This window comes from Phoca vitulina, unplaced genomic scaffold (assembly GCF_004348235.1).
Source record: "Phoca vitulina isolate PV1807 unplaced genomic scaffold, GSC_HSeal_1.0 scaffold4, whole genome shotgun sequence".
Lineage (NCBI taxonomy): Eukaryota > Metazoa > Chordata > Mammalia > Carnivora > Phocidae > Phoca > Phoca vitulina.
Genome location: NW_022589707.1, coordinates 80,721,442 through 80,732,268, shown reverse-complemented (window position 1 = coordinate 80,732,268; position 10,827 = coordinate 80,721,442). Strand labels below are relative to the sequence as shown.

The following is a 10,827-nucleotide window of genomic DNA, read 5'->3' as shown; positions in this document are numbered from 1 at the left end:
TCTGTATGCTGCCTACAAGAGACTCATTTTAGACCTAAAGACACCTGCAGATTGAAAGTGAGGGGATGAAGAACCATCTATCACGCCAATGGATGTCAAAAGAATGCCAGAGTAGTCATACTTAGACAAACTAGATTTCAAACCAAAGTCTGTAACAACAGATGAAGAAGGGCATTATATCATAACTAAGGGATCTATCCATCAAGAAGATCTAACAATTATAAATATTCATGCCCCCAACTTGGGAGCACCCTAATATATAAATTAATAACAAACAAAGAAACTCATTGAGGATAATACAATAATAGTAGGCAATTTTAACACCCCACTTACAAGAATGGACAGATCATCTAAGCAGAAAATCAACAAGGAAACAATGGCTTTGAGTGATACACTGGACTGGATGGACTTAAGACATATATTCAGAACACTTCATCCTAAAATAGAATACACATTCTTCTCAAGTGTACATGGAACATTCTCCAGAACAGATCGCATACTGAGTCACAAATCAGCCCTCAGCAAGTACAAAATGACTGAGATCATACCATGCATATTTTCAGACCACAATGCTATGAAACTTGAAGTCAACCACAAGAAAAAATTGGGAAAGACCTCAAATATCAGGAGGTTAAAGAGCGTCCCATTAAGGAATGAATGAGTTAACCAGGAAATTTAAGAAGAATTTAAAAAATACATGGAAGCAAATGAAAATAAAAGCATGACAGCCCAAAACCTTTGGGAGGCAGCAAAAGCAGTCCTAAGAGGGAAGTATATTGCAATACAGGCCTACCTCAAGAAGCAAGAAAAGTCTCAAATACACAACCTAACCTTACACCTAAAGGAGCTAGAAAAAGAACAGCAAATAAAGCCTAAAGCCAGCAGAAGAAGGGAAATAATAAAGATATGAGCAGAAATAAATGATATAGAAACAAACAAAAAAAAACGGTGCACCTGGGTGGCTCAGCTGGTTAAGCATCTGCCTTCACCTCAGGTCATGATCCAGAGTCCCAGAATTGAGCCCCACATCAGGCTCCCTCCTCAGCAGGGAGTCTGTTTCTCCCTCTGCCCCTCACCCCGCTCAAGCTTTCGCTCTTTCTCTCTCACATAAATAAAATCTTTTTAAAAAAATGAAAAAGAAAAAAAACCAGAAGAGATTAATGAAAATAAGAGCTAGTTTTTCGAAAAAATTAATAAAATTGATAAACCCCTAGCTAGACTTATCAAAAAGAAAAAAGACTCAAATAGATAAAATCATGAATGATAGAGGAGAGATCACAACCAATACCACAGAAATACAAACAATTATAAGAGAATACTATGAAAAAATGATATGCCAATGAACTGGGCAACCTAGAAGAAATGGACAAATTCCTACAAACTTACAAACTACCAAAATTGAAACAGGAAGAAACAGAAAACTTGAACAGACCCATAACCAGTAAAGAAATTGAATCAGTATCAAAAATCAAAAGTCTCCCAACAAACAAAAGTCCTGGGCCAGATGACTGGCATCCCAGGGAAATTCTACCAGACATTTAGAATAAGAGTTAATACCTATTCTTCTCAAACTGTTCCCAAAAATAGAAATGGAAGGAAAACTTCCAAACTTATTCTACGAAGCCAACATTACCTTGACTCCAAAACCAGACTAAGACCCCACTAAAAAGAAGAAATACAGGCCAATAGGCCCTATGAAAATGGATGCAACAATTCTCAGTAAAATACTAACAAATCTAATTCAACAGTACATTAAAAGAATTATTCACCATGATCAAGTGGGATTCATTCCTGAGCTGCAGAGGTGGTTCAATATCCACAAACCAATCAACATAATACACCATACTAATAAAAGAAAGGATAAGAACCATATGATCCTATCAATAGATACAGAAAAAGCATTTGACAAAATACAGCATTCTTTCCTGATAAAAACCATCAACAAAGTAGGGATAGATGGAACATACCTCAATATCATAAAAGCCGTATACAAAAGACCCACAGCTAATATCATCCTCAATGGGGGAAACCAGAGCCTTTCCCCTACAGCGAAGAACAAGAGAAGGATGTCCACTCTCATCATTATTATTTAACACAGTACTGGAAGTCTGAGCCTCAGTAATCAGACAACAAAAAGAAATAAAAGGCATCCAAATTGGCAAGAAGAAAACCAAACTTTCACTCTTTGCAGACAACATGATGCTCTATGTAGAAAACCTGAAAGAATCCACCAAAAAATTACTAGAACTCACACATGAATTCAGCAAAGTCACAGTATATAGAATCAATGTGCAGAAATCTGTTGCATTTCTATACACTTATTTAATAATGAAGCAACAGAAAAAGAAATCAAGGAATCAATCCCATTTGCAACTGTACCAAAAACCAATAAGATACTGGGATAAATCTAACTAAAGAAGTAAAAGAGCTATACTCTGAAAACTATAGAACACTTACGAAAGAAATTGAAGAGGAAACAAAGAAAGGGAAACACATTCCATGCTCATGGATTGGAGGAACAAACATTGTTAAAATGTCTATAGTACCCAAAGCAATCTACACATTTAATGCAATCCCCATCAAAATACCACCAGTATTTTTCAGAGTTAGAACAAACAATCCTAAAATTTGTATGGAACCACAAAAGACCCCGAATAGCCAAAGCAATTCTGAAAAGAGAAAACAAAACTGGAGGCATCACAATTCCAGATTTCAAGCTACATTACAAAGCTGTCATCATCAAGACAGTATGGTACTGGCACAAAAACAGACACATAGATCAATGGAACAGAATAGAGAACCCAGAAATGGACCCGCAACTATATGGTCAATTAATCTTTGACAAATCAGCAAAGAATATCCAATGGAAAAAAGACAGTCTCTTCAACAAATGGTGTTGGGAAACCTGGACAACATGCAGAAAAATAAAACTGGACGACTTTCTTACACCATTCACAAAAATAAATTCAAAATGGATGCAAGACCTTAATGTGAGACAGGAAACCATCAAAACCCTAGAGAACACAGGCAGAAACCTCTTTCACCTCAGCTGTAGCAACTTCTTTTTTTTTTTTTTTTAAGATTTTATTTATTTATTTGACAGAGAGAGACAGCAAGAGAGGGAACACAAGCAGGGGGAGTGGGAGAGGGAGAAGCAGGCTTCCCGCCGAGCAGGGAGCCCGATGCGGGGCTCGATCCCAGGACCCTGGGATCATGACTTGAGCCGAAGGCAGACGCTTAACAACTGAGCCACCCAGGCGCCCCAGCTGTAGCAACTTCTTACTAGACACATCACCACAAGCAAGGAAAACAGAAGCAAAAATTAACTATTGGTATTTCATCAAGATAAAAGTCTTCTGCACAGCAAAGGAAACAATCAACAAAACTAAAAGGCAGCCTACAGAATAGAATGGGAGAAGATATTTACAAATGACGTATCTGATAAAGGATTAGTATCCAAAATCTACAAAGAACTAATCAAACTCAACAACCCCCCCCCAAAAAAAATAACCCAGTTAAGAAATGGGCAGAAGATATGAATAGACACTTTTCCAAAAAAAGACATTCAGATGGCTAACAGACACATGAAAAGATGTTCAACATCACTCATCCTCAGGAAAATACAAAGCAAAACCACGATACCATCTCACACCTGTCACAATGGCTAAAATAAACAACACAAGAAACAATAGGTGTTGGTGAGGATGCAGAGAAAGGGGACACTGTTGGTTGCACTGTTGGTGGGAATGCAAACTGGTGCAGCCACTCTGGAGAACAGTATGGCAGTTTCTCAAAAAGCTAAAAATAGAAATACCCTATGATCCAGCAATTGCACTACTAGGTATTTACCCAAAGGATACAAAAATACAGATTCTCAGGGATATGTGCACCCTGAAGTTTATAGCAACATTATCAACAATGGCCAAACTATGGAGAGAGCCCAAATGTCCACCAAGTGACCGATGAATGGATAAAGAAGATGTGGTGTGTATGTGTGTGTGTGTGTGTACACACATATACATATACACAATGGAATATTACTCAGCCATCAAAAAGAATGAAATCTTGCCATTTTCAGTGACATGGATGGAGCCAGAGTATATTATGCTAAGTGAAATAAGTCAGTCAGAGAAAGACAAATACCAAATGATCTCACTCATATGTGGAATTTAAGAAAGAAAACAGATGAACACATGGGAAGGGGGGAAAGAAAAAAACGAAAGAGGCAAACAAGCCACAAGAGACTCTTAATGATAGAGAACAAACTGAGGGTTGATGGAGAGGGGTGGGTAGGGGATAGGCTAGATGGGTGATGTGTATTAAGGAGAGCACTTGTTATGATGAGCACTGGGTGTTGTATGTAAGAGATAAATCACTGAATTCTACTCTAGAAACCAATATTGCACTGTATGTTAACTACCTAAAATTTAAATTTAAAAAAAAAAAGATCATAAGGAAGAGAAAACATGCTTACAGTCCTGTACTCTAAAACTTCCATATACGAGGGGAGTCATGCATTTCAAACCCATGTTGTTCAAGGGTCAATGCACCTGTGAAAAATGATTTAAGGAATGCACAAAATAAACAGATGTAAAACGTAATGTCACATACATAAAACATGAAGGGGGAGAAGTAAAAATGTAGTGATTCTAGAATTTGTTTGAACTTAAATGACCATTAACTTAATATAGATTACTATATAATTAAGATGTTATATATGAACCTCATGGTTACCACAAACCAGAAACCTATAATAGATATACAAAAAATAAAGAGAAAGGGATCCAAGCATAACACTAAAGAAAGCCATAAAACCATAGAGGAAGAGAGCAAGATAAAAATAAACAGAAAAGAACTACAAAAAACAACTAGAAAGCAATCAACAAAATGGCAATATGAATAATTACTTTAAATGTAAGTGGCCTAATGCTCCAAGAGACATAGGTGACTGAATAGATTAAAAAAAATCCATCTGTATTCTGCCTACAAGAAATTCACTTCAGCTTAAGAGTGAAGGGATAGAAAAACATATACCATACAAATGGATGCATACACACACACACAGACACACACACAGAGCCAGGGTAACAATACTTATATTAGACAAAGTAGACTTTAAAACAAAGACTGTAACAAGAAACAAAGAAGGGCACTACATAATGATAAAGGGATCAATCTAACAAAAGGATGACAATTGTAAATATCTATGCACCCAACATTGGAGCATCTAACTATATAGAGAAAATATTAAAAAACATAAAAGAAAAATTTGATAGTAATACAGTAATAGTTGAGGACTTTAACACCCCACTTGTATCAATGGATAGATCATCCAGAAAGAAAGTCAACAAGGAAACAGTGGCTTTGACAACACAATAGACAAGATAGTTTTAACATATATACAAAACATTCCATCAAAAACAGAATACACATTTTTTTCAAGGGCAAATGGAACATTCTCCAAGACAGATCATATGTTAGGCCACAAAATAATTTTCAAAAACTTTTAGAGGACTAAAACCGTATCAAGCACCTTCTGACTGCATCAGTATGAAACTAGAAATCAGTAAAACAAAAACAAAAGGAAAAAAATACAAACACATGGAGGCTAAACAACATGATAGTAAACAACCAATGGATAAATGAAGACATCAAATAGAAATAAAAAAAATAACTGGAGACAAATGAAAATGGAAATACTACAGTTCAAAACCTTTGTGAGGCAGCAAAAACCTCCCTTCCTTCTAGGAAGGAAGTTAATAGCAATACAGGCCTACATCAAGAAACAAAAAAATATGAAATAAACAATCTTACCTTACACCTAAAGGAACTAAAAAAAGAAAGACAAAGTCCAAAGTTAAAAGAAAGGAAATAATAAAGATCAGAGCATAAATGAAATAGAGACTAAATAAAAAGAGAATGAAAAATAGAAAAGATCAGTGAAGCCAAGAACTGGTTCTTTGAAATAATAAACAACAATGGTAAACCTTTACTGAGGCTCATAAAGGAAAAAAAAAAACCAGAAAACTCAAAATTGAAATGTAAGAGAAATTACAACTTACACCACAGAAATACAAAAGATTATAAGAGATTGCTAGGAAAAATTATATGCCACCAAACTGGAAAACCTAGAACACAGAGATAAATTTCTAGAAATATACAATCTTCTAAGACTGAATCAGGAAGAAATAGAAAATGTGAATAGACCGATCACTAGTTAACAAAATTGAATCAGTAATCAAAAAACTCCCAGTACACAAAGTCCAGGACCAGACGGCTTCACAGGTGAAATATACCTAACATTTAAATAAGAGTTAATACCTATCCTTCTCAAACTACTCCAAAAAATAGAAGAGAAAGAAAAGCTTCCAAATACATTCCATAAGGCCAGCATTACCTTGATACCAAAATCAGACAAAGACACTACAAAAATAAAAAAAATTAAGAGGTCAATATCCCTGATGAGCATAGATGCAAAAATCTCCAACAAAATATTAGAAAACCAAATCCATTACCAAATACATTAAAATTTTATTATTCACTGTGATCAAGTGTGATGATCAAGTGTGATTTATTCCAGGGATGCAAGGATGGTTCAATCTGAACAATCCACACATCCATCAACATGACACACTACATTAACAAAATGAAGGATAAAAATTATGATCATCTCAACAGATGTAGAAAAGGCATTTGACAAAATTCAATATCCATGGTAAAAACTTGACAAAGAGAGTGCTGAAAAAATATATCTCAACATAATAAAGGCTATCTATGACAAGCCCACAACTAACATTATACTCAATGGTGAAAGGCTGAAAGTTTTTTCTCTAAGATCAGGAACGAAACAAGGATGTCCATTCTTGCCACTTTTATTCAACACAGTATTGTAAGTCCTAGACACAACAGTCAGATAAGAAACAAAAGGCAACCAAATTGATAAGGAAGAAATAAACTGCCATTATTAGCAGATCACATGCTATTTTATACAGAAAACCCTAAAGACTCTCCAAAAAAAACTTAGAATAAATGCATCCCATAAAGTTGTAACAAATGAAATTAATGTACAGAAATCTATTGTGCTTCTATATGCTTACAGCAAAGTTGCAGAAAGAGAAATTAAGAAAACAATCCCATTAAAACGCATCAAAGGGGCACCTGAGTGGCTCAGTTGGTTGGGCGTCTGCCTTCAGCTCAGGTCCTGGGGTCGAGCCCAGCATCGGGCTCCCTGCTCAGTGGGAAGCCTGCTTCTTTCTATATATACTCCCTCTGCTTGTGTTCCCCCTCTCGCTGTGTCTCTGTCAAATAAATAAATAAAATCTTTAAAAAAAAAAAAAACATCAAAAATAATGATATACCTAGAATAAATTTAACCAAGGAGGTGACACACCAGTAGTATGAAAATTAGAAGACACTGGTTAAAGAAATTGAAGATGACAAAAATAAATGGAAAGATACTATCTTTTCCCTATTGTATATTCTTATTTCCTTTATTATAGATTAATTGACCATATAAGCATGAGTTTAATTCTGAACTCTGTCCCATTGATCTTATATGTCTGTTTTTTGTATTACTGCCATACTTTTTTGATTACTGTAGCTTTGTCCTGTAGTTTGAAATCTGGGATTGTGATACCTCCAGCTGTTTTGTTCTTTCTCAAGGTTGCTTTGGCTCTTTGGGGTCCTTTTGTGGTTACATACAGTTTTTTAGGATTAATTGTTCTAGTTCTATGAAAAGTAGTATTGGTATTTTGATAGGGATTGCACTGAATCTGTAGATCACTGTGGGTAGCATGGACATTTTAACAATATTAATTCTTAAAATTAATTTAATTTGATTAATTAATTTAAATTAATTTAATAATATTAATTCTTTCAATTCACGGTCAGAAATCACTCAACCCCCATTTAACAGAAAGTAAACAGATGACCAAAGTGATTTAGTACTTTATTCAGAGTGACCCAGACCAGGCCAAATTGGGATTCAAACCCAGGAAGTCTGGCTCCAAAGGTGACAGCCTTAACTACCACCCCATCTTGGTGCTCCATTAATTATATTGCCTCTGCAAACATGACACTTGTAAGTATCAGGTTATTAGGCTGGTTCCAGATCTGGAAAACCACACAGAGAAAAATTAAGAGAACTAGAGCTATTTAGCAAAGAGCAGAGAAAGCCAAAAAGGAGACATGATCATTATATTCAGATACCTGTCTCCTTCCCAAATTCCTTCCCTAACTCCATTTTTAATAAGAGGACATCAGTCTACCAAAGACACCGGGAGCAGCAACAAGGATCAAAAGAGTCAGAATCTGAGAGACAGGGGCTGAGAGATGCGTGTAGCATGAGCACAGGGCAATCTATAGCAGAGGACAGCCATAAATTAGAGGCTACCTGCCAACAGTCTTGGATCTTTATCTTCTAGCTTATTCATTTATCAAACACTCACGGGGTACCTACCCTGTGCACACTGTCCTCAGCACTGGGAAATGCCAAAGAACAACCTGCTTCCGCCTTCCTTCCTGATCTTATATCCCCTCTCCCTCTCCTGCTAAATCCACACTGGCCCTTCTGTACCACAAACCCTCCTGGATCTTTCCCCCCTCAGGACCTCTGCACCTGCAGTTCCCCATTCCTGGCATGTTCTGTTTCCTGTTCTTCAAATGGTTAGGGCATCCCTAACCACCCCATCTAAATAAACATCTGGTTGCTTGTCCCTACATCCCTTAATTTTCATCTTTGCACTAATGTGTGGTTTTTTTTCCCAATTTTTGTTTACTTTCTCCCCCTACTGAATTTAGTTTAATGGCATTTGTTTTTTCTTTCTCATTTTAAATAGGCTCCACACCAACACGGGGCTTGAACTCATGACCCTGAGATTAAGAGTTGCATGTCCTACCCGTTGAGCCAGCCAGGTGTCCCCAAATTTAGCTTAATGAAATCAGGAACTTCATCTGTTTTGCAGTCTTCTGTATTTGTGATGTTTTGAATAGTATCTAACACATAGAAGTAGTCTATAAATATTTACTGAATATATTAATAAGCAAGAAATTATTCTTCCATTTGGGGGAATGTGTTAGCTTTGTTATTTTGAAAGCCAGTGGTTGCAAATTAGAGAAAATATAATGTGAGTTAGGTGGTTGAGATGGCTAAGTATACAGCAACATCCAAACTCCTCTTCTTAGTAATAGGACTCCAGCTGGAGTTTACTTCCCCTGGCATCCTTTACAGCAAGGATTTGGTGAATGTGGTGTGGGTGGAAAAATGAGATGTGTCATTTCTAAGCCATGCCCTTAAAAAGAAAGCTAGATGGCACCACTGGTCCTTCCCCCCAACCCCTTCCACTACCCAGATGATGTCAGGATCTAAAGCAACCACTTTGGATCCAATGATGGAAATCTTGTGTGTTGAGAATGACAGAGCTGCTTTGTCAGCCTTAAATAGCTTACCTCTGGAGTATTATATGGAGAAAAATAAGCTTCCATCTTATTTCAGGCACTGTCTTGGGGAGGGGGTGGGTTACTTAGTTACAACAGCTAGGTCAGTACTCTAATAACAAGTCTTAAGTCTTTTTCAGCAATTGAGAGGGTCCTTTCTACACCTGGTCTGCCTCTCTCAGGAACTACTGCCCAAATACTATCTCCATATATTTTCATTTTTTAAATTTTATCCTTACCATCTTTCAAGTTAGGTTCTGTGTCCCACAACACATTGCATTTGCAACCTTCCACATGCAGAAAAGGAAAGGAAACACAGTATGAATGCCTAGTAGAAGCCATTTACTATGCTAAATGCCTTGCCTGCAATATCTTAATTCTCCCAATAGGTCTGTGCGTCCAATGTCATTTCACGATTTTAGGTAAGAAACAGGCTCAAGGACATTAGGTGTTTTGTCCAAGGTCATACAGCTAGTAAGTAGCAGAGTGAGACTTCAAATCAGGTAATAGCCAAGTTGGCTCTTTCCACTACTCTATGCTGATACCGTGGTATGCACAATGACTGAGGGCTTGCATTTGGGTTTTCAGATTTTTTTTTTTTTTCTCTAACTTATTTTGTTAACTGAGTGACTTTTACTTGTTGATTTTTCCTTATGACATCTTTATCCAACCTTTATGGCCATGTTTGTTTGTTTTTTATAAATTGTGGTAAAATATAAGATAAAATTTACCATTCAGCTATTTTTTAAATTTTTTAATTTAATTTCTTTATTTAAATTCAATTAGCCAACATATAGTACATCATAAGTTTTTGGTGTAGTGTTCGATGATTCATTAGTTGTGTATGACACCTAGTGCTCATCACATTCGGCTACTTTTAAGTATATAGATAGTTTAGTAACATCAAGTGCATTCATGTTGTTGTACAACCATCCACCACTATTCACCTCCAGAACTTTTCCATCATCCCTGAAAAAATACAGAATGCTTCATGAGTTTGTGTGTCATCATTGCACAGGGGACATGCTAATCTCTGCATTGTTCCAATTTTAGTACACATGCTGGCCAAGCGAGCACAGGGAGTTTTAAGTCATTGGTTTTCTCTTTGCTCCTTTCCTCCTTTTCTTTCTTCCCTTCTGTGACCTGCTGCCTGCTGCTTCCTAATGAACTGGAGTGTCCTAGTGATAGATGTGCCTGTTCAAAGTCAGGAGCATGAGCAAAGAGAATTAAACATAAAAGAGCCTGGCCTGGGTCCTATCTTCATCCTCTGCCCCAAGCAATCCTCAGGGGTTTGAGCAAGGAAACAGGAAATTCACAAATAGCCTAATTTAAAACTGAATCATTTTGAAGTTTCTTAGCCCTTCAAACAGTAAGTTAGCAACTCTGACCTGC

General features: G+C 36.6%; 1 non-coding gene across 1 annotated transcript; it reads right to left on the bottom strand.

Annotated features, from left to right (window-relative positions):
* Positions 1-10,408: 10,408 nt before the first annotated feature.
* LOC116631219 lies at positions 10,409-10,512 on the bottom strand. Its single transcript, XR_004299149.1, has one exon. It is a non-coding gene; the product is annotated as a U6 spliceosomal RNA (small nuclear RNA).
* Between the last annotated feature and the right edge of the window lie 315 nt (positions 10,513-10,827).